Source organism: Procambarus clarkii, unplaced genomic scaffold, assembly GCF_040958095.1.
Source record: "Procambarus clarkii isolate CNS0578487 unplaced genomic scaffold, FALCON_Pclarkii_2.0 HiC_scaffold_128, whole genome shotgun sequence".
NCBI lineage: Eukaryota > Metazoa > Arthropoda > Malacostraca > Decapoda > Cambaridae > Procambarus > Procambarus clarkii.
Window position 1 is genome coordinate 515,137 of NW_027189161.1, and position 25,697 is coordinate 540,833.

Sequence of the window (25,697 nt, forward strand, 5' to 3'; positions counted from 1 at the left end):
TAAGAACATCTCCTGTTCTCAATCGTGCATTGTGGCTTGTTGAGATTGAAACCGTTGCTCCTTGTTTGTTACATCTGACCTTTTGAATAAATTGTTCAGATCAACATCTTCCAAATTGTTCAGTACTTTAATTTTCAATGAGATCCGCCCTGTGATGCCTGGTTTGCTTTATCGTTGGCCCTGTGGCCCTCAACCATTCCCGATACATGAGTTAACTTAGCATTGGAAGGAGATTTTTGTTCCCTGGTGTTGCACTTTCTCCAGAGCAGCCATGTCCTTCCGAAAATGAGGTCTTCATGCTCTATTGGATTACTCAATACAGTAATGTAAATGGGGGCGCACCAGAGATTTATACAATTGAATCACTGCCTTCTTTTCCGTAATTAAGGTCAAAGGTACGCTTGATTATTCCAAGGATTTGGTTAGAGTTATGACTGCTGCTCCTACCTGTTGTGCAACTTTCAGTGAGTGACAGATTTTGACTCCAAGGTGCTTTCCTTCCTCATGCAGTCTGCTGTAATGCAATATTATTAATTTGATAGTTGTGGTGTGTGTTGCTATGCCCCACTTGCAAGGTCTTGCATTTGTACAAATTCATATGTTTTTTCAAAATAATGTGTGTACAAAGAACGTAAGAGTAAGATGCAATTGTAGGGACAGGAGTTACCCAATCAATGAAGCCACTATTACGCAAGGCGTTTCAGGCAAGAAACGATATTAAAGAGTCGATATTAAAATAGAATTTGCTAGTCTTTTGACCATTTGTGGAGTTCATGTAGATCTCTTTGTAATGTTTCGATATCATTATCATTTCCCACTTTACCATAAATCTTTGTGGCATCTGGAAATTTGATGACGTGGTTTGTAATATTCTCCTTCAGGTCATTGATGTACATGACAAAAAGGGAAATTGCCTAAAAGGAAACCCTTTGGTACCCTACATACCGCATTTCTCCAGATTCATTCCCGTTTAGCACGATTCCTTGTTTTAACCATTGTTTTATCTATCTAGTATACCACCTTTCTTGAATATAATCAATAATAATTCATTGTGTCTGGGGCCAGGAAGCCAAAGTGTATTTATACACGTTAGGCTTATTTCGAGGTCTCTCCATCCCCAAGGTCGATTTACTGACCTCGCCAACGATGCAACCCCCACATCAAGCTGATTAACTCCTGAATACCTACTTACTGCTAGGTGAACAGATGCATTAGGTGAAATGAAATGTGCTCAACCATTTCGGTCCCGCCAGGGATTTGAATCCGGAATTCTCGTTTGTGCAGCCTGTCTTCATAAACAAAGGCCAAAGTCTATTCCATGCACCTGCCAAACTCCCCTGTTCATGAATGAAAAACAGTTTACACACGTCTCACAATTGATTACGTCCGAACACTTCCGGAACAAGTGCTTTTCTGACGACTTTTGTTCGAAACACAATGCTGTAAATGTTTCACCCACGTTCTACAAATAAAAATAATCGCCAATGAAATCGAAACACCTAGCCTATTCTAATGCATGTCTAAATATGCACAATATGCTTATATAAAATCATATTAATATATATTTGAGAAATATCCTATTTTGAATGAACAGCATGTTAAATTTTATGAATGTGTCTTTGGGGTCGACCGTTGGATGGAATGGACATTGTCCGAGGACGGGTTGGATTGTGCATCGACTATGAACCCGACTGTACTACCGGGACGCTTTATATGTATATATACAAAATTAAATAAGTTTATATATACAAAATTAAATAAGTTTACTAGCAGCCAATCCTGCTGTTTAGGTATTGCTTATATTAACGATAAAAAACATTGTACATATATTGACTTAAACAGCAATCAGAAAGTATAAAATAGGTACTATTCAAATAAGAAAAACCGGAAAGGGTTTCTCATTGATGTTGCCATAAAAAAGAGAAACTATCTTAACCTATCCTTCCTAAGCCTATTACGTGCTATCTGAGACCTATTAAGAACATGTATGTGCTCTATTAGATTATTATTATTTATGTTTGGTTGTTAGCTTTATTTGTTTTTGTACTCAAAGGAGTGCATAGTACCAAATTGTATATCTAATTGCCTTTTACGTCAATATAGTAATAATAATAATAATAATAATAATAATAATAATAATAGTAATAATAATAATAATAATATACGACAGTCCACCTAATTACAAAACATACTATCTAAACAGGAGGGTGGGCTGTAACAAGGTAATACCAACCACGTACATCTTTAGAGCAAATATAGCAAGCATGTTCAACTGGATTAATCCTTGGCACTATATTTATTATTTAAACTCCTCTGCACAAACTTATATGTAGTATTATAGACCTGTAACACGGTAATACCAACCACGTACACCTTTCCCGCAAAAATAGCAAGCTTGTTCAGCTTGGTTAAGCCTTGGCACTGTATTTACTATTTAAACTCCTCTGCACAAACTATTCTAATGCATCTATATATACACCAAATTCGAGACTTTTATTAATGTAAAATAGAGAAGTAAGCATGAGATGGGGAGAGAAATGCAAATCCGAAGAACACAAATAAAATATTTACATTGAATAAATCCCACATAAAATTTATGTAGTTGTAAATATATTGACAATAAATTTTGTCATAATATGTAATAGGTTTGAGTTGTATTAATTGTTACTCCCCATCGGGAGCGGACTAACGTCCTTATTCAAAAAACCCATGGAAATTCCACAGTTGATTGTGAATCTTACTGCTCAGCCTGTGCAAGCCTCCTCACACCCGGTAAACCGAGAATGAACGGTCATCAAAGTCCTAGATCAGGGACCTAGAACTGCTTCGCGCTCAGAGGCTTGCACTTAGCTACATCATCACAGTGTGATTCTTTCCAAGTTTCGGACAAGGAACTCGGCAATCATACTATAGAATTGATCCTATGAAGTATGATCATGTCGAAACACTCGGCAACCCGACGACTCCCATATCGCACTGCGCACCTACGCAGTACTAGTCATCCTTCTTATCTTGTTTATACTCATATTAATAGCAAACAACAAAAGTAGAAATTATATGAATAGGAATACCACTTACTTATAAAGATAGATTTTATAGTATAATTAAATATTATATATTAGGAATTACATGATGTTCGTTTCCTTTTAAAAAGGATATTTGTTGAAAAAAAGGCGCATCACATGAGTTACCTGAATTTACCTAAGGGCCCCAATCATTAGTGGCCTCGACAAGGACAGAAAATCGGCGGCTTGTCGAAGGTCACCCCATTTGACTTCATGATCTTTTCCAGTTGGATTTTAAAATTTAACAGAGTTTTGGCATTTACGGCTTCAATGGGTAGGCTGTTCCACGAGTTTATAACCCTGGGGGTGAAAGAACATCTCCTGTTCTCAATCGTGCATTGTGGCTTGTTGAGATTGAAACCGTTGCTCCTTGTTTGTTACATCTGACCTTTTGAATAAATTGTTCAGATCAACATCTTCCAAATTGTTCAGTACTTTAATTTTCAATGAGATCCGCCCTGTGATGCCTGGTTTGCTTTATCGTTGGCCCTGTGGCCCTCAACCATTCCCGATACATGAGTTAACTTAGCATTGGAAGGAGATTTTTGTTCCCTGGTGTTGCACTTTCTCCAGAGCAGCCATGTCCTTCCGAAAATGAGGTCTTCATGCTCTATTGGATTACTCAATACAGTAATGTAAATGGGGGCGCACCAGAGATTTATACAATTGAATCACTGCCTTCTTTTCCGTAATTAAGGTCAAAGGTACGCTTGATTATTCCAAGGATTTGGTTAGAGTTATGACTGCTGCTCCTACCTGTTGTGCAACTTTCAGTGAGTGACAGATTTTGACTCCAAGGTGCTTTCCTTCCTCATGCAGTCTGCTGTAATGCAATATTATTAATTTGATAGTTGTGGTGTGTGTTGCTATGCCCCACTTGCAAGGTCTTGCATTTGTACAAATTCATATGTTTTTTCAAAATAATGTGTGTACAAAGAACGTAAGAGTAAGATGCAATTGTAGGGACAGGAGTTACCCAATCAATGAAGCCACTATTACGCAAGGCGTTTCAGGCAAGAAACGATATTAAAGAGTCGATATTAAAATAGAATTTGCTAGTCTTTTGACCATTTGTGGAGTTCATGTAGATCTCTTTGTAATGTTTCGATATCATTATCATTTCCCACTTTACCATAAATCTTTGTGGCATCTGGAAATTTGATGACGTGGTTTGTAATATTCTCCTTCAGGTCATTGATGTACATGACAAAAAGGGAAATTGCCTAAAAGGAAACCCTTTGGTACCCTACATACCGCATTTCTCCAGATTCATTCCCGTTTAGCACGATTCCTTGTTTTAACCATTCTTTTATCTATCTAGTATACCACCTTTCTTGAATATAATCAATAATAATTCATTGTGTCTGGGGCCAGGAAGCCAAAGTGTATTTATACACGTTAGGCTTATTTCGAGGTCTCTCCATCCCCAAGGTCGATTTACTGACCTCGCCAACGATGCAACCCCCACATCAAGCTGATTAACTCCTGAATACCTACTTACTGCTAGGTGAACAGATGCATTAGGTGAAATGAAATGTGCTCAACCATTTCGGTCCCGCCAGGGATTTGAATCCGGAATTCTCGTTTGTGCAGCCTGTCTTCATAAACAAAGGCCAAAGTCTATTCCATGCACCTGCCAAACTCCCCTGTTCATGAATGAAAAACAGTTTACACACGTCTCACAATTGATTACGTCCGAACACTTCCGGAACAAGTGCTTTTCTGACGACTTTTGTTCGAAACACAATGCTGTAAATGTTTCACCCACGTTCTACAAATAAAAATAATCGCCAATGAAATCGAAACACCTAGCCTATTCTAATGCATGTCTAAATATGCACAATATGCTTATATAAAATCATATTAATATATATTTGAGAAATATCCTATTTTGAATGAACAGCATGTTAAATTTTATGAATGTGTCTTTGGGGTCGACCGTTGGATGGAATGGACATTGTCCGAGGACGGGTTGGATTGTGCATCGACTATGAACCCGACTGTACTACCGGGACGCTTTATATGTATATATACAAAATTAAATAAGTTTATATATACAAAATTAAATAAGTTTACTAGCAGCCAATCCTGCTGTTTAGGTATTGCTTATATTAACGATAAAAAACATTGTACATATATTGACTTAAACAGCAATCAGAAAGTATAAAATAGGTACTATTCAAATAAGAAAAACCGGAAAGGGTTTCTCATTGATGTTGCCATAAAAAAGAGAAACTATCTTAACCTATCCTTCCTAAGCCTATTACGTGCTATCTGAGACCTATTAAGAACATGTATGTGCTCTATTAGATTATTATTATTTATGTTTGGTTGTTAGCTTTATTTGTTTTTGTACTCAAAGGAGTGCATAGTACCAAATTGTATATCTAATTGCCTTTTACGTCAATATAGTAATAATAATAATAATAATAATAATAATAATAATAATAGTAATAATAATAATAATAATATACGACAGTCCACCTAATTACAAAACATACTATCTAAACAGGAGGGTGGGCTGTAACAAGGTAATACCAACCACGCACATCTTTAGAGCAAATATAGCAAGCATGTTCAACTGGATTAATCCTTGGCACTATATTTATTATTTAAACTCCTCTGCACAAACTTATATGTAGTATTATAGACCTGTAACACGGTAATACCAACCACGTACACCTTTCCCGCAAAAATAGCAAGCTTGTTCAGCTTGGTTAAGCCTTGGCACTGTATTTACTATTTAAACTCCTCTGCACAAACTATTCTAATGCATCTATATATACACCAAATTCGAGACTTTTATTAATGTAAAATAGAGAAGTAAGCATGAGATGGGGAGAGAAATGCAAATCCGAAGAACACAAATAAAATATTTACATTGAATAAATCCCACATAAAATTTATGTAGTTGTAAATATATTGACAATAAATTTTGTCATAATATGTAATAGGTTTGAGTTGTATTAATTGTTACTCCCCATCGGGAGCGGACTAACGTCCTTATTCAAAAAACCCATGGAAATTCCACAGTTGATTGTGAATCTTACTGCTCAGCCTGTGCAAGCCTCCTCACACCCGGTAAACCGAGAATGAACGGTCATCAAAGTCCTAGATCAGGGACCTAGAACTGCTTCGCGCTCAGAGGCTTGCACTTAGCTACATCATCACAGTGTGATTCTTTCCAAGTTTCGGACAAGGAACTCGGCAATCATACTATAGAATTGATCCTATGAAGTATGATCATGTCGAAACACTCGGCAACCCGACGACTCCCATATCGCACTGCGCACCTACGCAGTACTAGTCATCCTTCTTATCTTGTTTATACTCATATTAATAGCAAACAACAAAAGTAGAAATTATATGAATAGGAATACCACTTACTTATAAAGATAGATTTTATAGTATAATTAAATATTATATATTAGGAATTACATGATGTTCGTTTCCTTTTAAAAAGGATATTTGTTGAAAAAAAGGCGCATCACATGAGTTACCTGAATTTACCTAAGGGCCCCAATCATTAGTGGCCTCGACAAGGACAGAAAATCGGCGGCTTGTCGAAGGTCACCCCATTTGACTTCATGATCTTTTCCAGTTGGATTTTAAAATTTAACAGAGTTTTGGCATTTACGGCTTCAATGGGTAGGCTGTTCCACGAGTTTATAACCCTGGGGGTGAAAGAACATCTCCTGTTCTCAATCGTGCATTGTGGCTTGTTGAGATTGAAACCGTTGCTCCTTGTTTGTTACATCTGACCTTTTGAATAAATTGTTCAGATCAACATCTTCCAAATTGTTCAGTACTTTAATTTTCAATGAGATCCGCCCTGTGATGCCTGGTTTGCTTTATCGTTGGCCCTGTGGCCCTCAACCATTCCCGATACATGAGTTAACTTAGCATTGGAAGGAGATTTTTGTTCCCTGGTGTTGCACTTTCTCCAGAGCAGCCATGTCCTTCCGAAAATGAGGTCTTCATGCTCTATTGGATTACTCAATACAGTAATGTAAATGGGGGCGCACCAGAGATTTATACAATTGAATCACTGCCTTCTTTTCCGTAATTAAGGTCAAAGGTACGCTTGATTATTCCAAGGATTTGGTTAGAGTTATGACTGCTGCTCCTACCTGTTGTGCAACTTTCAGTGAGTGACAGATTTTGACTCCAAGGTGCTTTCCTTCCTCATGCAGTCTGCTGTAATGCAATATTATTAATTTGATAGTTGTGGTGTGTGTTGCTATGCCCCACTTGCAAGGTCTTGCATTTGTACAAATTCATATGTTTTTTCAAAATAATGTGTGTACAAAGAACGTAAGAGTAAGATGCAATTGTAGGGACAGGAGTTACCCAATCAATGAAGCCACTATTACGCAAGGCGTTTCAGGCAAGAAACGATATTAAAGAGTCGATATTAAAATAGAATTTGCTAGTCTTTTGACCATTTGTGGAGTTCATGTAGATCTCTTTGTAATGTTTCGATATCATTATCATTTCCCACTTTACCATAAATCTTTGTGGCATCTGGAAATTTGATGACGTGGTTTGTAATATTCTCCTTCAGGTCATTGATGTACATGACAAAAAGGGAAATTGCCTAAAAGGAAACCCTTTGGTACCCTACATACCGCATTTCTCCAGATTCATTCCCGTTTAGCACGATTCCTTGTTTTAACCATTCTTTTATCTATCTAGTATACCACCTTTCTTGAATATAATCAATAATAATTCATTGTGTCTGGGGCCAGGAAGCCAAAGTGTATTTATACACGTTAGGCTTATTTCGAGGTCTCTCCATCCCCAAGGTCGATTTACTGACCTCGCCAACGATGCAACCCCCACATCAAGCTGATTAACTCCTGAATACCTACTTACTGCTAGGTGAACAGATGCATTAGGTGAAATGAAATGTGCTCAACCATTTCGGTCCCGCCAGGGATTTGAATCCGGAATTCTCGTTTGTGCAGCCTGTCTTCATAAACAAAGGCCAAAGTCTATTCCATGCACCTGCCAAACTCCCCTGTTCATGAATGAAAAACAGTTTACACACGTCTCACAATTGATTACGTCCGAACACTTCCGGAACAAGTGCTTTTCTGACGACTTTTGTTCGAAACACAATGCTGTAAATGTTTCACCCACGTTCTACAAATAAAAATAATCGCCAATGAAATCGAAACACCTAGCCTATTCTAATGCATGTCTAAATATGCACAATATGCTTATATAAAATCATATTAATATATATTTGAGAAATATCCTATTGTGAATGAACAGCATGTTAAATTTTATGAATGTGTCTTTGGGGTCGACCGTTGGATGGAATGGACATTGTCCGAGGACGGGTTGGATTGTGCATCGACTATGAACCCGACTGTACTACCGGGACGCTTTATATGTATATATACAAATTAATAGTTATAAATTAAGTTTATATATACAAAATTAAATAAGTTTACTAGCAGCCAATCCTGCTGTTTAGGTATTGCTTATATTAACGATAAAAAACATTGTACATATATTGACTTAAACAGCAATCAGAAAGTATAAAATAGGTACTATTCAAATAAGAAAAACCGGAAAGGGTTTCTCATTGAATGTTGCCATAAAAAAGAGAAACTATCTTAACCTATCCTTCCTAAGCCTATTACGTGCTATCTGAGACCTATTAAGAACATGTATGTGCTCTATTAGATTATTATTATTTATGTTTGGTTGTTAGCTTTATTTGTTTTTGTACTCAAAGGAGTGCATAGTACCAAATTGTATATCTAATTGCCTTTTACGTCAATATAGTAATAATAATAATAATAATAATAATAATAATAATAGTAATAATAATAATAATAATATACGACAGTCCACCTAATTACAAAACATACTATCTAAACAGGAGGGTGGGCTGTAACAAGGTAATACCAACCACGCACATCTTTAGAGCAAATATAGCAAGCATGTTCAACTGGATTAATCCTTGGCACTATATTTATTATTTAAACTCCTCTGCACAAACTTATATGTAGTATTATAGACCTGTAACACGGTAATACCAACCACGTACACCTTTCCCGCAAAAATAGCAAGCTTGTTCAGCTTGGTTAAGCCTTGGCACTGTATTTACTATTTAAACTCCTCTGCACAAACTATTCTAATGCATCTATATATACACCAAATTCGAGACTTTTATTAATGTAAAATAGAGAAGTAAGCATGAGATGGGGAGAGAAATGCAAATCCGAAGAACACAAATAAAATATTTACATTGAATAAATCCCACATAAAATTTATGTAGTTGTAAATATATTGACAATAAATTTTGTCATAATATGTAATAGGTTTGAGTTGTATTAATTGTTACTCCCCATCGGGAGCGGACTAACGTCCTTATTCAAAAAACCCATGGAAATTCCACAGTTGATTGTGAATCTTACTGCTCAGCCTGTGCAAGCCTCCTCACACCCGGTAAACCGAGAATGAACGGTCATCAAAGTCCTAGATCAGGGACCTAAAACTGCTTCGCGCTCAGAGGCTTGCACTTAGCTACATCATCACAGTGTGATTCTTTCCAAGTTTCGGACAAGGTACTCGGCAATCATACTATAGAATTGATCCTATGAAGTATGATCATGTCGAAACACTCGGCATCCCGACGACTCCCATATCGCACTGCGCACCTACGCAGTACTAGTCATCCTTCTTATCTTGTTTATACTCATATTAATAGCAAACAACAAAAGTAGAAATTATATGAATAGGAATACCACTTACTTATAAAGATAGATTTTATAGTATAATTAAATATTATATATTAGGAATTACATGATGTTCGTTTCCTTTTAAAAAGAATATTTGTTGAAAAAAAGGCGCATCACATGAGTTACCTGAATTTACCTAAGGGCCCCAATCATTAGTGGCCTCGACAAGGACAGAAAATCGGCGGCTTGTCGAAGGTCACCCCATTTGACTTCATGATCTTTTCCAGTTGGATTTTAAAATTTAACAGAGTTTTGGCATTTACGGCTTCAATGGGTAGGCTGTTCCACGAGTTTATAACCCTGGGGGTGAAAGAACATCTCCTGTTCTCAATCGTGCATTGTGGCTTGTTGAGATTGAAACCGTTGCTCCTTGTTTGTTACATCTGACCTTTTGAATAAATTGTTCAGATCAACATCTTCCAAATTGTTCAGTACTTTAATTTTCAATGAGATCCGCCCTGTGATGCCTGGTTTGCTTTATCGTTGGCCCTGTGGCCCTCAACCATTCCCGATACATGAGTTAACTTAGCATTGGAAGGAGATTTTTGTTCCCTGGTGTTGCACTTTCTCCAGAGCAGCCATGTCCTTCCGAAAATGAGGTCTTCATGCTCTATTGGATTACTCAATACAGTAATGTAAATGGGGGCGCACCAGAGATTTATACAATTGAATCACTGCCTTCTTTTCCGTAATTAAGGTCAAAGGTACGCTTGATTATTCCAAGGATTTGGTTAGAGTTATGACTGCTGCTCCTACCTGTTGTGCAACTTTCAGTGAGTGACAGATTTTGACTCCAAGGTGCTTTCCTTCCTCATGCAGTCTGCTGTAATGCAATATTATTAATTTGATAGTTGTGGTGTGTGTTGCTATGCCCCACATGCAAGGTCTTGCATTTGTACAAATTCATATGTTTTTTCAAAATAATGTGTGTACAAAGAACGTAAGAGTAAGATGCAATTGTAGGGACAGGAGTTACCCAATCAATGAAGCCACTATTACGCAAGGCGTTTCAGGCAAGAAACGATATTAAAGAGTCGATATTAAAATAGAATTTGCTAGTCTTTTGACCATTTGTGGAGTTCATGTAGATCTCTTTGTAATGTTTCGATATCATTATCATTTCCCACTTTACCATAAATCTTTGTGGCATCTGGAAATTTGATGACGTGGTTTGTAATATTCTCCTTCAGGTCATTGATGTACATGACAAAAAGGGAAATTGCCTAAAAGGAAACCCTTTGGTACCCTACATACCGCATTTCTCCAGATTCATTCCCGTTTAGCACGATTCCTTGTTTTAACCATTGTTTTATCTATCTAGTATACCACCTTTCTTGAATATAATCAATAATAATTCATTGTGTCTGGGGCCAGGAAGCCAAAGTGTATTTATACACGTTAGGCTTATTTCGAGGTCTCTCCATCCCCAAGGTCGATTTACTGACCTCGCCAACGATGCAACCCCCACATCAAGCTGATTAACTCCTGAATACCTACTTACTGCTAGGTGAACAGATGCATTAGGTGAAATGAAATGTGCTCAACCATTTCGGTCCCGCCAGGGATTTGAATCCGGAATTCTCGTTTGTGCAGCCTGTCTTCATAAACAAAGGCCAAAGTCTATTCCATGCACCTGCCAAACTCCCCTGTTCATGAATGAAAAACAGTTTACACACGTCTCACAATTGATTACGTCCGAACACTTCCGGAACAAGTGCTTTTCTGACGACTTTTGTTCGAAACACAATGCTGTAAATGTTTCACCCACGTTCTACAAATAAAAATAATCGCCAATGAAATCGAAACACCTAGCCTATTCTAATGCATGTCTAAATATGCACAATATGCTTATATAAAATCATATTAATATATATTTGAGAAATATCCTATTTTGAATGAACAGCATGTTAAATTTTATGAATGTGTCTTTGGGGTCGACCGTTGGATGGAATGGACATTGTCCGAGGACGGGTTGGATTGTGCATCGACTATGAACCCGACTGTACTACCGGGACGCTTTATATGTATATATACAAAATTAGATAAGTTTATATATACAAAATTAAATAAGTTTACTAGCAGCCAATCCTGCTGTTTAGGTATTGCTTATATTAACGATAAAAAACATTGTACATATATTGACTTAAACAGCAATCAGAAAGTATAAAATAGGTACTATTCAAATAAGAAAAACCGGAAAGGGTTTCTCATTGATGTTGCCATAAAAAAGAGAAACTATCTTAACCTATCCTTCCTAAGCCTATTACGTGCTATCTGAGACCTATTAAGAACATGTATGTGCTCTATTAGATTATTATTATTTATGTTTGGTTGTTAGCTTTATTTGTTTTTGTACTCAAAGGAGTGCATAGTACCAAATTGTATATCTAATTGCCTTTTACGTCAATATAGTAATAATAATAATAATAATAATAATAATAATAATAGTAATAATAATAATAATAATATACGACAGTCCACCTAATTACAAAACATACTATCTAAACAGGAGGGTGGGCTGTAACAAGGTAATACCAACCACGTACATCTTTAGAGCAAATATAGCAAGCATGTTCAACTGGATTAATCCTTGGCACTATATTTATTATTTAAACTCCTCTGCACAAACTTATATGTAGTATTATAGACCTGTAACACGGTAATACCAACCACGTACACCTTTCCCGCAAAAATAGCAAGCTTGTTCAGCTTGGTTAAGCCTTGGCACTGTATTTACTATTTAAACTCCTCTGCACAAACTATTCTAATGCATCTATATATACACCAAATTCGAGACTTTTATTAATGTAAAATAGAGAAGTAAGCATGAGATGGGGAGAGAAATGCAAATCCGAAGAACACAAAAAGCAGTCTCCGTGGTGTAGTGGTAAGACACTCGCCTGGCGTTCCGCGAGCGCTATGTCATGGGTTCGTATCCTGGCCGGGGAGGATTTAATGGGCGCAATTCCTTAACTGTAGCCTCTGTTTAACGCAACAGTAAAATGTGTACTTGGATGAAAAAACGATTCTTCGCGGCAGGGGATCGTATTCCAGGGACCATAGGATTAAGGACTTGCCCGAAACGCTACGCGTACTAGTGGCTGTACAAGAATGTAACAACTCTTGTATATATATCTCAAAAAAATAAAATATTTACATTGAATAAATCCCACATAAAATTTATGTAGTTGTAAATATATTGACAATAAATTTTGTCATAATATGTAATAGGTTTGAGTTGTATTAATTGTTACTCCCCATCGGGAGCGGACTAACGTCCTTATTCAAAAAACCCATGGAAATTCCACAGTTGATTGTGAATCTCACTGCTCAGCCTGTGCAAGCCTCCTCACACCCGGTAAACCGAGAATGAACGGTCATCAAAGTCCTAGATCAGGGACCTAGAAGCTGCTTCGCGCTCAGAGGACTTGCACTTAGCTACATCATCACAGTGTGATTCTTTCCAATGTTTCGGACAAGGAACTCGGCAATCATACTATAGAATTGATCCTATGAAGTATGATCATGTCGAAACACTCGGCAACCCGACGACTCCCATATCGCACTGCGCACCTACGCAGTACTAGTCATCCTTCTTATCTTGTTTATACTCATATTAATAGCAAACAACAAAAGTAGAAATTATATGAATAGGAATACCACTTACTTATAAAGATAGATTTTATAGTATAATTAAATATTATATATTAGGAATTACATGATGTTCGTTTCCTTTTAAAAAGAATATTTGTTGAAAAAAAGGCGCATCACATGAGTTACCTGAATTTACCTAAGGGCCCCAATCATTAGTGGCCTCGACAAGGACAGAAAATCGGCGGCTTGTCGAAGGTCACCCCATTTGACTTCATGATCTTTTCCAGTTGGATTTTAAAATTTAACAGAGTTTTGGCATTTACGGCTTCAATGGGTAGGCTGTTCCACGAGTTTATAACCCTGGGGGTGAAAGAACATCTCCTGTTCTCAATCGTGCATTGTGGCTTGTTGAGATTGAAACCGTTGCTCCTTGTTTGTTACATCTGACCTTTTGAATAAATTGTTCAGATCAACATCTTCCAAATTGTTCAGTACTTTAATTTTCAATGAGATCCGCCCTGTGATGCCTGGTTTGCTTTATCGTTGGCCCTGTGGCCCTCAACCATTCCCGATACATGAGTTAACTTAGCATTGGAAGGAGATTTTTGTTCCCTGGTGTTGCACTTTCTCCAGAGCAGCCATGTCCTTCCGAAAATGAGGTCTTCATGCTCTATTGGATTACTCAATACAGTAATGTAAATGGGGGCGCACCAGAGATTTATACAATTGAATCACTGCCTTCTTTTCCGTAATTAAGGTCAAAGGTACGCTTGATTATTCCAAGGATTTGGTTAGAGTTATGACTGCTGCTCCTACCTGTTGTGCAACTTTCAGTGAGTGACAGATTTTGACTCCAAGGTGCTTTCCTTCCTCATGCAGTCTGCTGTAATGCAATATTATTAATTTGATAGTTGTGGTGTGTGTTGCTATGCCCCACATGCAAGGTCTTGCATTTGTACAAATTCATATGTTTTTTCAAAATAATGTGTGTACAAAGAACGTAAGAGTAAGATGCAATTGTAGGGACAGGAGTTACCCAATCAATGAAGCCACTATTACGCAAGGCGTTTCAGGCAAGAAACGATATTAAAGAGTCGATATTAAAATAGAATTTGCTAGTCTTTTGACCATTTGTGGAGTTCATGTAGATCTCTTTGTAATGTTTCGATATCATTATCATTTCCCACTTTACCATAAATCTTTGTGGCATCTGGAAATTTGATGACGTGGTTTGTAATATTCTCCTTCAGGTCATTGATGTACATGACAAAAAGGGAAATTGCCTAAAAGGAAACCCTTTGGTACCCTACATACCGCATTTCTCCAGATTCATTCCCGTTTAGCACGATTCCTTGTTTTAACCATTGTTTTATCTATCTAGTATACCACCTTTCTTGAATATAATCAATAATAATTCATTGTGTCTGGGGCCAGGAAGCCAAAGTGTATTTATACACGTTAGGCTTATTTCGAGGTCTCTCCATCCCCAAGGTCGATTTACTGACCTCGCCAACGATGCAACCCCCACAGTCAAGCTGATTAACTCCTGAATACCTACTTACTGCTAGGTGAACAGATGCATTAGGTGAAATGAAATGTGCTCAACCATTTCGGTCCCGCCAGGGATTTGAATCCGGAATTCTCGTTTGTGCAGCCTGTCTTCATAAACAAAGGCCAAAGTCTATTCCATGCACCTGCCAAACTCCCCTGTTCATGAATGAAAAACAGTTTACACACGTCTCACAATTGATTACGTCCGAACACTTCCGGAACAAGTGCTTTTCTGACGACTTTTGTTCGAAACACAATGCTGTAAATGTTTCACCCACGTTCTACAAATAAAAATAATCGCCAATGAAATCGAAACACCTAGCCTATTCTAATGCATGTCTAAATATGCACAATATGCTTATATAAAATCATATTAATATATATTTGAGAAATATCCTATTTTGAATGAACAGCATGTTAAATTTTATGAATGTGTCTTTGGGGTCGACCGTTGGATGGAATGGACATTGTCCGAGGACGGGTTGGATTGTGCATCGACTATGAACCCGACTGTACTACCGGGACGCTTTATATGTATATATACAAAATTAGATAAGTTTATATATACAAAATTAAATAAGTTTACTAGCAGCCAATCCTGCTGTTTAGGTATTGCTTATATTAACGATAAAAAACATTGTACATATATTGACTTAAACAGCAATCAGAAAGTATAAAATAGGTACTATTCAAATAAGAAAAACCGGAAAGGGTTTCTCATTGATGTTGCCATAAAAAAGAGAAACTATCTTAACCTATCCTTCCTAAGCCTATTACGTGCTATCTGAGACCTATTAAGAACATGTATGTGCTCTATTAGATTATTATTATTTATGTTTGGTTGTTAGCTTTATTTGTTTTTGTACTCAAAGGAGTGCATAGTACCAAATTGTATATCTAATTGCCTTTTACGTCAATATAGTAATAATAATAATAATAATAATAATAATAATAATAATAGTAATAATAATAATAATAATATACGACAGTCCACCTAATTACAAAACATACTATCTAAACAGGAGGGTGGGCTGTAACAAGGTAATACCAACCACGTACATCTTTAGAGCAAATATAGCAAGCATGTTCAACTGGATTAATCCTTGGCACTATATTTATTATTTAAACTCCTCTGCACAAACTTATATGTAGTATTATAGACCTGTAACACGGTAATACCAACCACGTACACCTTTCCCGCAAAAATAGCAAGCTTGTTCAGCTTGGTTAAGCCTTGGCACTGTATTTACTATTTAAACTCCTCTGCACAAACTATTCTAATGCATCTATATATACACCAAATTCGAGACTTTTATTAATGTAAAATAGAGAAGTAAGCATGAGATGGGGAGAGAAATGCAAATCCGAAGAACACAAAAAGCAGTCTCCGTGGTGTAGTGGTAAGACACTCGCCTGGCGTTCCGCGAGCGCTATGTCATGGGTTCGTATCCTGGCCGGGGAGGATTTAATGGGCGCAATTCCTTAACTGTAGCCTCTGTTTAACGCAACAGTAAAATGTGTACTTGGATGAAAAAACGATTCTTCGCGGCAGGGGATCGTATTCCAGGGACCATAGGATTAAGGACTTGCCCGAAACGCTACGCGTACTAGTGGCTGTACAAGAATGTAACAACTCTTGTATATATATCTCAAAAAAATAAAATATTTACATTGAATAAATCCCACATAAAATTTATGTAGTTGTAAATATATTGACAATAAATTTTGTCATAATATGTAATAGGTTTGAGTTGTATTAATTGTTACTCCCCATCGGGAGCGGACTAACGTCCTTATTCAAAAAACCCATGGAAATTCCACAGTTGATTGTGAATCTCACTGCTCAGCCTGTGCAAGCCTCCTCACACCCGGTAAACCGAGAATGAACGGTCATCAAAGTCCTAGATCAGGGACCTAGAGCTGCTTCGCGCTCAGAGACTTGCACTTAGCTACATCATCACAGTGTGATTATTTCCAAGTTTCGGACAAGGAACTCGGCAATCATACTATAGAATTGATCCTATGAAGTATGATCATGTCGAAACACTCGGCAACCCGACGACTCCCATATCGCACTGCGCACCTACGCAGTACTAGTCATCCTTCTTATCTTGTTTATACTCATATTAATAGCAAACAACAAAAGTAGAAATTATATGAATAGGAATACCACTTACTTATAAAGATAGATTTTATAGTATAATTAAATATTATATATTAGGAATTACATGATGTTCGTTTCCTTTTAAAAAGAATATTTGTTGAAAAAAAGGCGCATCACATGAGTTACCTGAATTTACCTAAGGGCCCCAATCATTAGTGGCCTCGACAAGGACAGAAAATCGGCGGCTTGTCGAAGGTCACCCCATTTGACTTCATGATCTTTTCCAGTTGGATTTTAAAATTTAACAGAGTTTTGGCATTTACGGCTTCAATGGGTAGGCTGTTCCACGAGTTTATAACCCTGGGGGTGAAAGAACATCTCCTGTTCTCAATCGTGCATTGTGGCTTGTTGAGATTGAAACCGTTGCTCCTTGTTTGTTACATCTGACCTTTTGAATAAATTGTTCAGATCAACATCTTCCAAATTGTTCAGTACTTTAATTTTCAATGAGATCCGCCCTGTGATGCCTGGTTTGCTTTATCGTTGGCCCTGTGGCCCTCAACCATTCCCGATACATGAGTTAACTTAGCATTGGAAGGAGATTTTTGTTCCCTGGTGTTGCACTTTCTCCAGAGCAGCCATGTCCTTCCGAAAATGAGGTCTTCATGCTCTATTGGATTACTCAATACAGTAATGTAAATGGGGGCGCACCAGAGATTTATACAATTGAATCACTGCCTTCTTTTCCGTAATTAAGGTCAAAGGTACGCTTGATTATTCCAAGGATTTGGTTAGAGTTATGACTGCTGCTCCTACCTGTTGTGCAACTTTCAGTGAGTGACAGATTTTGACTCCAAGGTGCTTTCCTTCCTCATGCAGTCTGCTGTAATGCAATATTATTAATTTGATAGTTGTGGTGTGTGTTGCTATGCCCCACATGCAAGGTCTTGCATTTGTACAAATTCATATGTTTTTTCAAAATAATGTGTGTACAAAGAACGTAAGAGTAAGATGCAATTGTAGGGACAGGAGTTACCCAATCAATGAAGCCACTATTACGCAAGGCGTTTCAGGCAAGAAACGATATTAAAGAGTCGATATTAAAATAGAATTTGCTAGTCTTTTGACCATTTGTGGAGTTCATGTAGATCTCTTTGTAATGTTTCGATATCATTATCATTTCCCACTTTACCATAAATCTTTGTGGCATCTGGAAATTTGATGACGTGGTTTGTAATATTCTCCTTCAGGTCATTGATGTACATGACAAAAAGGGAAATTGCCTAAAAGGAAACCCTTTGGTACCCTACATACCGCATTTCTCCAGATTCATTCCCGTTTAGCACGATTCCTTGTTTTAACCATTGTTTTATCTATCTAGTATACCACCTTTCTTGAATATAATCAATAATAATTCATTGTGTCTGGGGCCAGGAAGCCAAAGTGTATTTATACACGTTAGGCTTATTTCGAGGTCTCTCCATCCCCAAGGTCGATTTACTGACCTCGCCAACGATGCAACCCCCACATCAAGCTGATTAACTCCTGAATACCTACTTACTGCTAGGTGAACAGATGCATTAGGTGAAATGAAATGTGCTCAACCATTTCGGTCCCGCCAGGGATTTGAATCCGGAATTCTCGTTTGTGCAGCCTGTCTTCATAAACAAAGGCCAAAGTCTATTCCATGCACCTGCCAAACTCCCCTGTTCATGAATGAAAAACAGTTTACACACGTCTCACAATTGATTACGTCCGAACACTTCCGGAACAAGTGCTTTTCTGACGACTTTTGTTCGAAACACAATGCTGTAAATGTTTCACCCACGTTCTACAAATAAAAATAATCGCCAATGAAATCGAAACACCTAGCCTATTCTAATGCATGTCTAAATATGCACAATATGCTTATATAAAATCATATTAATATATATTTGAGAAATATCCTATTTTGAATGAACAGCATGTTAAATTTTATGAATGTGTCTTTGGGGTCGACCGTTGGATGGAATGGACATTGTCCGAGGACGGGTTGGATTGTGCATCGACTATGAACCCGACTGTACTACCGGGACGCTTTATATGTATATATACAAAATTAAATAAGTTTATATATACAAAATTAAATAAGTTTACTAGCAGCCAATCCTGCTGTTTAGGTATTGCTTATATTAACGATAAAAAACATTGTACATATATTGACTTAAACAGCAATCAGAAAGTATAAAATAGGTACTATATTCAAATAAGAAAAACCGGAAAGGGTTTCTCATTGATGTTGCCATAAAAAAGAGAAACTATCTTAACCTATCCTTCCTAAGCCTATTACGTGCTATCTGAGACCTATTAAGAACATGTATGTGCTCTATTAGATTATTATTGTTTATGTTTGGTTGTTAGCTTTATTTGTTTTTGTACTCAAAGGAGTGCATAGTACCAAATTGTATATCTAATTGCCTTTTACGTCAATATAGTAATAATAATAATAATAATAATAATAATAATAGTAATAATAATAATAATAATATACGACAGTCCACCTAATTACAAAACATACTATCTAAACAGGAGGGTGGGCTGTAACAAGGTAATACCAACCACGTACATCTTTAGAGCAAATATAGCAAGCATGTTCAACTGGATTAATCCTTGGCACTATATTTATTATTTAAACTCCTCTGCACAAACTTATATGTAGTATTATAGACCTGTAACACGGTAATACCAACCACGTACACCTTTCCCGCAAAAATAGCAAGCTTGTTCAGCTTGGTTAAGCCTTGGCACTGTATTTACTATTTAAACTCCTCTGCACAAACTATTCTAATGCATCTATATATACACCAAATTCGAGACTTTTATTAATGTAAAATAGAGAAGTAAGCATGAGATGGGGAGAGAAATGCAAATCCGAAGAACACAAATAAAATATTTACATTGAATAAATCCCACATAAAATTTATGTAGTTGTAAATATATTGACAATAAATTTTGTCATAATATGTAATAGGTTTGAGTTGTATTAATTGTTACTCCCCATCGGGAGCGGACTAACGTCCTTATTCAAAAAACCCATGGAAATTCCACAGTTGATTGTGAATCTCACTGCTCAGCCTGTGCAAGCCTCCTCACACCCGGTAAACCGAGAATGAACGGTCATCAAAGTCCTAGATCAGGGACCTAGAACTGCTTCGCGCTCAGAGGCTTGCACTTAGCTACATCATCACAGTGTGATTCTTTCCAAGTTTCGGACAAGGAACTCGGCAATCATACTATAGAATTGATCCTATGAAGTATGATCATGTCGAAACTACTCGGCAACCCGACGACTCCCATATCGCACTGCGCACCTACGCAGTACTAGTCATCCTTCTTATCTTGTTTATACTCATATTAATAGCAAACAACAAAAGTAGAAATTATATGAATAGGAATACCACTTACTTATAAAGATAGATTTTATAGTATAATTAAATATTATATATTAGGAATTACATGATGTTCGTTTCCTTTTAAAAAGGACATTTGTTGAAAAAAAGGCGCATCACATGAGTTACCTGAATTTACCTAAGGGCCCCAATCATTAGTGGCCTCGACAAGGACAGAAAATCGGCGGCTTGTCGAAGGTCACCCCATTTGACTTCATGATCTTTTCCAGTTGGATTTTAAAATTTAACAGAGTTTTGGCATTTACGGCTTCAATGGGTAGGCTGTTCCACGAGTTTATAACCCTGGGGGTGAAAGAACATCTCCTGTTCTCAATCGTGCATTGTGGCTTGTTGAGATTGAAACCGTTGCTCCTTGTTTGTTACATCTGACCTTTTGAATAAATTGTTCAGATCAACATCTTCCAAATTGTTCAGTACTTTAATTTTCAATGAGATCCGCCCTGTGATGCCTGGTTTGCTTTATCGTTGGCCCTGTGGCCCTCAACCATTCCCGATACATGAGTTAACTTAGCATTGGAAGGAGATTTTTGTTCCCTGGTGTTGCACTTTCTCCAGAGCAGCCATGTCCTTCCGAAAATGAGGTCTTCATGCTCTATTGGATTACTCAATACAGTAATGTAAATGGGGGCGCACCAGAGATTTATACAATTGAATCACTGCCTTCTTTTCCGTAATTAAGGTCAAAGGTACGCTTGATTATTCCAAGGATTTGGTTAGAGTTATGACTGCTGCTCCTACCTGTTGTGCAACTTTCAGTGAGTGACAGATTTTGACTCCAAGGTGCTTTCCTTCCTCATGCAGTCTGCTGTAATGCAATATTATTAATTTGATAGTTGTGGTGTGTGTTGCTATGCCCCACTTGCAAGGTCTTGCATTTGTACAAATTCATATGTTTTTTCAAAATAATGTGTGTACAAAGAACGTAAGAGTAAGATGCAATTGTAGGGACAGGAGTTACCCAATCAATGAAGCCACTATTACGCAAGGCGTTTCAGGCAAGAAACGATATTAAAGAGTCGATATTAAAATAGAATTTGCTAGTCTTTTGACCATTTGTGGAGTTCATGTAGATCTCTTTGTAATGTTTCGATATCATTATCATTTCCCACTTTACCATAAATCTTTGTGGCATCTGGAAATTTGATGACGTGGTTTGTAATATTCTCCTTCAGGTCATTGATGTACATGACAAAAAGGGAAATTGCCTAAAAGGAAACCCTTTGGTACCCTACATACCGCATTTCTCCAGATTCATTCCCGTTTAGCACGATTCCTTGTTTTAACCATTGTTTTATCTATCTAGTATACCACCTTTCTTGAATATAATCAATAATAATTCATTGTGTCTGGGGCCAGGAAGCCAAAGTGTATTTATACACGTTAGGCTTATTTCGAGGTCTCTCCATCCCCAAGGTCGATTTACTGACCTCGCCAACGATGCAACCCCCACATCAAGCTGATTAACTCCTGAATACCTACTTACTGCTAGGTGAACAGATGCATTAGGTGAAATGAAATGTGCTCAACCATTTCGGTCCCGCCAGGGATTTGAATCCGGAATTCTCGTTTGTGCAGCCTGTCTTCATAAACAAAGGCCAAAGTCTATTCCATGCACCTGCCAAACTCCCCTGTTCATGAATGAAAAACAGTTTAACACACGTCTCACAATTGATTACGTCCGAACACTTCCGGAACAAGTGCTTTTCTGACGACTTTTGTTCGAAACACAATGCTGTAAATGTTTCACCCACGTTCTACAAATAAAAATAATCGCCAATGAAATCGAAACACCTAGCCTATTCTAATGCATGTCTAAATATGCACAATATGCTTATATAAAATCATATTAATATATATTTGAGAAATATCCTATTTTGAATGAACAGCATGTTAAATTTTATGAATGTGTCTTTGGGGTCGACCGTTGGATGGAATGGACATTGTCCGAGGACGGGTTGGATTGTGCATCGACTATGAACCCGACTGTACTACCGGGACGCTTTATATGTATATATACAAAATTAAATAAGTTTATATATACAAAATTAAATAAGTTTACTAGCAGCCAATCCTGCTGTTTAGGTATTGCTTATATTAACGATAAAAAACATTGTACATATATTGACTTAAACAGCAATCAGAAAGTATAAAATAGGTACTATTCAAATAAGAAAAACCGGAAAGGGTTTCTCATTGATGTTGCCATAAAAAAGAGAAACTATCTTAACCTATCCTTCCTAAGCCTATTACGTGCTATCTGAGACATATTAAGAACATGTATGTGCTCTATTAGATTATTATTATTTATGTTTGGTTGTTAGCTTTATTTGTTTTTGTACTCAAAGGAGTGCATAGTACCAAATTGTATATCTAATTGCCCTTTACGTCAATATAGTAATAATAATAATAATAATAATAATAATAATAATAGTAATAATAATAATAATAATATACGACAGTCCACCTAATTACAAAACATACTATCTAAACAGGAGGGTGGGCTGTAACAAGGTAATACCAACCACGTACATCTTTAGAGCAAATATAGCAAGCATGTTCAACTGGATTAATCCTTGGCACTATATTTATTATTTAAACTCCTCTGCACAAACTTATATGTAGTATTATAGACCTGTAACACGGTAATACCAACCACGTACACCTTTCCCGCAAAAATAAGCAAGCTTGTTCAGCTTGGTTAAGCCTTGGCACTGTATTTACTATTTAAACTCCTCTGCACAAACTATTCTAATGCATCTATATATACACCAAATTCGAGACTTTTATTAATGTAAAATAGAGAAGTAAGCATGAGATGGGGAGAGAAATGCAAATCCGAAGAACACAAATAAAATATTTACATTGAATAAATCCCACATAAAATTTATGTAGTTGTAAATATATTGACAATAAATTTTGTCATAATATGTAATAGGTTTGAGTTGTATTAATTGTTACTCCCCATCGGGAGCGGACTAACGTCCTTATTCAAAAAACCCATGGAAATTCCACAGTTGATTGTGAATCTCACTGCTCAGCCTGTGCAAGCCTCCTCACACCCGGTAAACCGAGAATGAACGGTCATCAAAGTCCTAGATCAGGGACCTAGAACTGCTTCGCGCTCAGAGGCTTGCACTTAGCTACATCATCACAGTGTGATTCTTTCCAAGTTTCGGACAAGGAACTCGGCAATCATACTATAGAATTGATCCTATGAAGTATGATCATGTCGAAACACTCGGCAACCCGACGACTCCCATATCGCACTGCGCACCTACGCAGTACTAGTCATCCTTCTTATCTTGTTTATACTCATATTAATAGCAAACAACAAAAGTAGAAATTATATGAATAGGAATACCACTTACTTATAAAGATAGATTTTATAGTATAATTAAATATTATATATTAGGAATTACATGATGTTCGTTTCCTTTTAAAAAGGACATTTGTTGAAAAAAAGGCGCATCACATGAGTTACCTGAATTTACCTAAGGGCCCCAATCATTAGTGGCCTCGACAAGGACAGAAAATCGGCGGCTTGTCGAAGGTCACCCCATTTGACTTCATGATCTTTTCCAGTTGGATTTTAAAATTTAACAGAGTTTTGGCATTTACGGCTTCAATGGGTAGGCTGTTCCACGAGTTTATAACCCTGGGGGTGAAAGAACATCTCCTGTTCTCAATCGTGCATTGTGGCTTGTTGAGATTGAAACCGTTGCTCCTTGTTTGTTACATCTGACCTTTTGAATAAATTGTTCAGATCAACATCTTCCAAATTGTTCAGTACTTTAATTTTCAATGAGATCCGCCCTGTGATGCCTGGTTTGCTTTATCGTTGGCCCTGTGGCCCTCAACCATTCCCGATACATGAGTTAACTTAGCATTGGAAGGAGATTTTTGTTCCCTGGTGTTGCACTTTCTCCAGAGCAGCCATGTCCTTCCGAAAATGAGGTCTTCATGCTCTATTGGATTACTCAATACAGTAATGTAAATGGGGGCGCACCAGAGATTTATACAATTGAATCACTGCCTTCTTTTCCGTAATTAAGGTCAAAGGTACGCTTGATTATTCCAAGGATTTGGTTAGAGTTATGACTGCTGCTCCTACCTGTTGTGCAACTTTCAGTGAGTGACAGATTTTGACTCCAAGGTGCTTTCCTTCCTCATGCAGTCTGCTGTAATGCAATATTATTAATTTGATAGTTGTGGTGTGTGTTGCTATGCCCCACATGCAAGGTCTTGCATTTGTACAAATTCATATGTTTTTTCAAAATAATGTGTGTACAAAGAACGTAAGAGTAAGATGCAATTGTAGGGACAGGAGTTACCCAATCAATGAAGCCACTATTACGCAAGGCGTTTCAGGCAAGAAACGATATTAAAGAGTCGATATTAAAATAGAATTTGCTAGTCTTTTGACCATTTGTGGAGTTCATGTAGATCTCTTTGTAATGTTTCGATATCATTATCATTTCCCACTTTACCATAAATCTTTGTGGCATCTGGAAATTTGATGACGTGGTTTGTAATATTCTCCTTCAGGTCATTGATGTACATGACAAAAAGGGAAATTGCCTAAAAGGAAACCCTTTGGTACCCTACATACCGCATTTCTCCAGATTCATTCCCGTTTAGCACGATTCCTTGTTTTAACCATTGTTTTATCTATCTAGTATACCACCTTTCTTGAATATAATCAATAATAATTCATTGTGTCTGGGGCCAGGAAGCCAAAGTGTATTTATACACGTTAGGCTTATTTCGAGGTCTCTCCATCCCCAAGGTCGATTTACTGACCTCGCCAACGATGCAACCCCCACATCAAGCTGATTAACTCCTGAATACCTACTTACTGCTAGGTGAACAGATGCATTAGGTGAAATGAAATGTGCTCAACCATTTCGGTCCCGCCAGGGATTTGAATCCGGAATTCTCGTTTGTGCAGCCTGTCTTCATAAACAAAGGCCAAAGTCTATTCCATGCACCTGCCAAACTCCCCTGTTCATGAATGAAAAACAGTTAACACACGTCTCACAATTGATTACGTCCGAACACTTCCGGAACAAGTGCTTTTCTGACGACTTTTGTTCGAAACACAATGCTGTAAATGTTTCACCCACGTTCTACAAATAAAAATAATCGCCAATGAAATCGAAACACCTAGCCTATTCTAATG

At 37.3% G+C, this 25,697-nt stretch overlaps 7 non-coding genes across 7 annotated transcripts; all 7 read right to left on the reverse strand.

Moving 5' to 3' along the window:
- Positions 1-2,739: 2,739 nt before the first annotated feature.
- On the reverse strand, positions 2,740-2,938 carry LOC138360896 (small nucleolar RNA U3). Its single transcript, XR_011226704.1, has one exon. It is a non-coding gene; the product is annotated as a small nucleolar RNA U3 (small nucleolar RNA).
- Positions 2,939-6,113: 3,175 nt separating this feature from the next.
- LOC123754671 (small nucleolar RNA U3) lies at positions 6,114-6,312 on the reverse strand. The gene has a single exon (XR_006772413.1). It is a non-coding gene; the product is annotated as a small nucleolar RNA U3 (small nucleolar RNA).
- A 3,182-nt stretch (positions 6,313-9,494) lies between these two features.
- LOC138360899 (small nucleolar RNA U3) lies at positions 9,495-9,693 on the reverse strand. The gene has a single exon (XR_011226707.1). It is a non-coding gene; the product is annotated as a small nucleolar RNA U3 (small nucleolar RNA).
- A 3,452-nt stretch (positions 9,694-13,145) lies between these two features.
- LOC138360898 (small nucleolar RNA U3) lies at positions 13,146-13,347 on the reverse strand. Its single transcript, XR_011226706.1, has one exon. It is a non-coding gene; the product is annotated as a small nucleolar RNA U3 (small nucleolar RNA).
- A 3,456-nt stretch (positions 13,348-16,803) lies between these two features.
- LOC138360897 (small nucleolar RNA U3) lies at positions 16,804-17,002 on the reverse strand. Its single transcript, XR_011226705.1, has one exon. It is a non-coding gene; the product is annotated as a small nucleolar RNA U3 (small nucleolar RNA).
- Positions 17,003-20,173: 3,171 nt separating this feature from the next.
- On the reverse strand, positions 20,174-20,372 carry LOC123754685 (small nucleolar RNA U3). Its single transcript, XR_006772415.2, has one exon. It is a non-coding gene; the product is annotated as a small nucleolar RNA U3 (small nucleolar RNA).
- Positions 20,373-23,547: 3,175 nt separating this feature from the next.
- Positions 23,548-23,746, reverse strand: LOC123754692 (small nucleolar RNA U3). The gene has a single exon (XR_006772416.2). It is a non-coding gene; the product is annotated as a small nucleolar RNA U3 (small nucleolar RNA).
- Between the last annotated feature and the right edge of the window lie 1,951 nt (positions 23,747-25,697).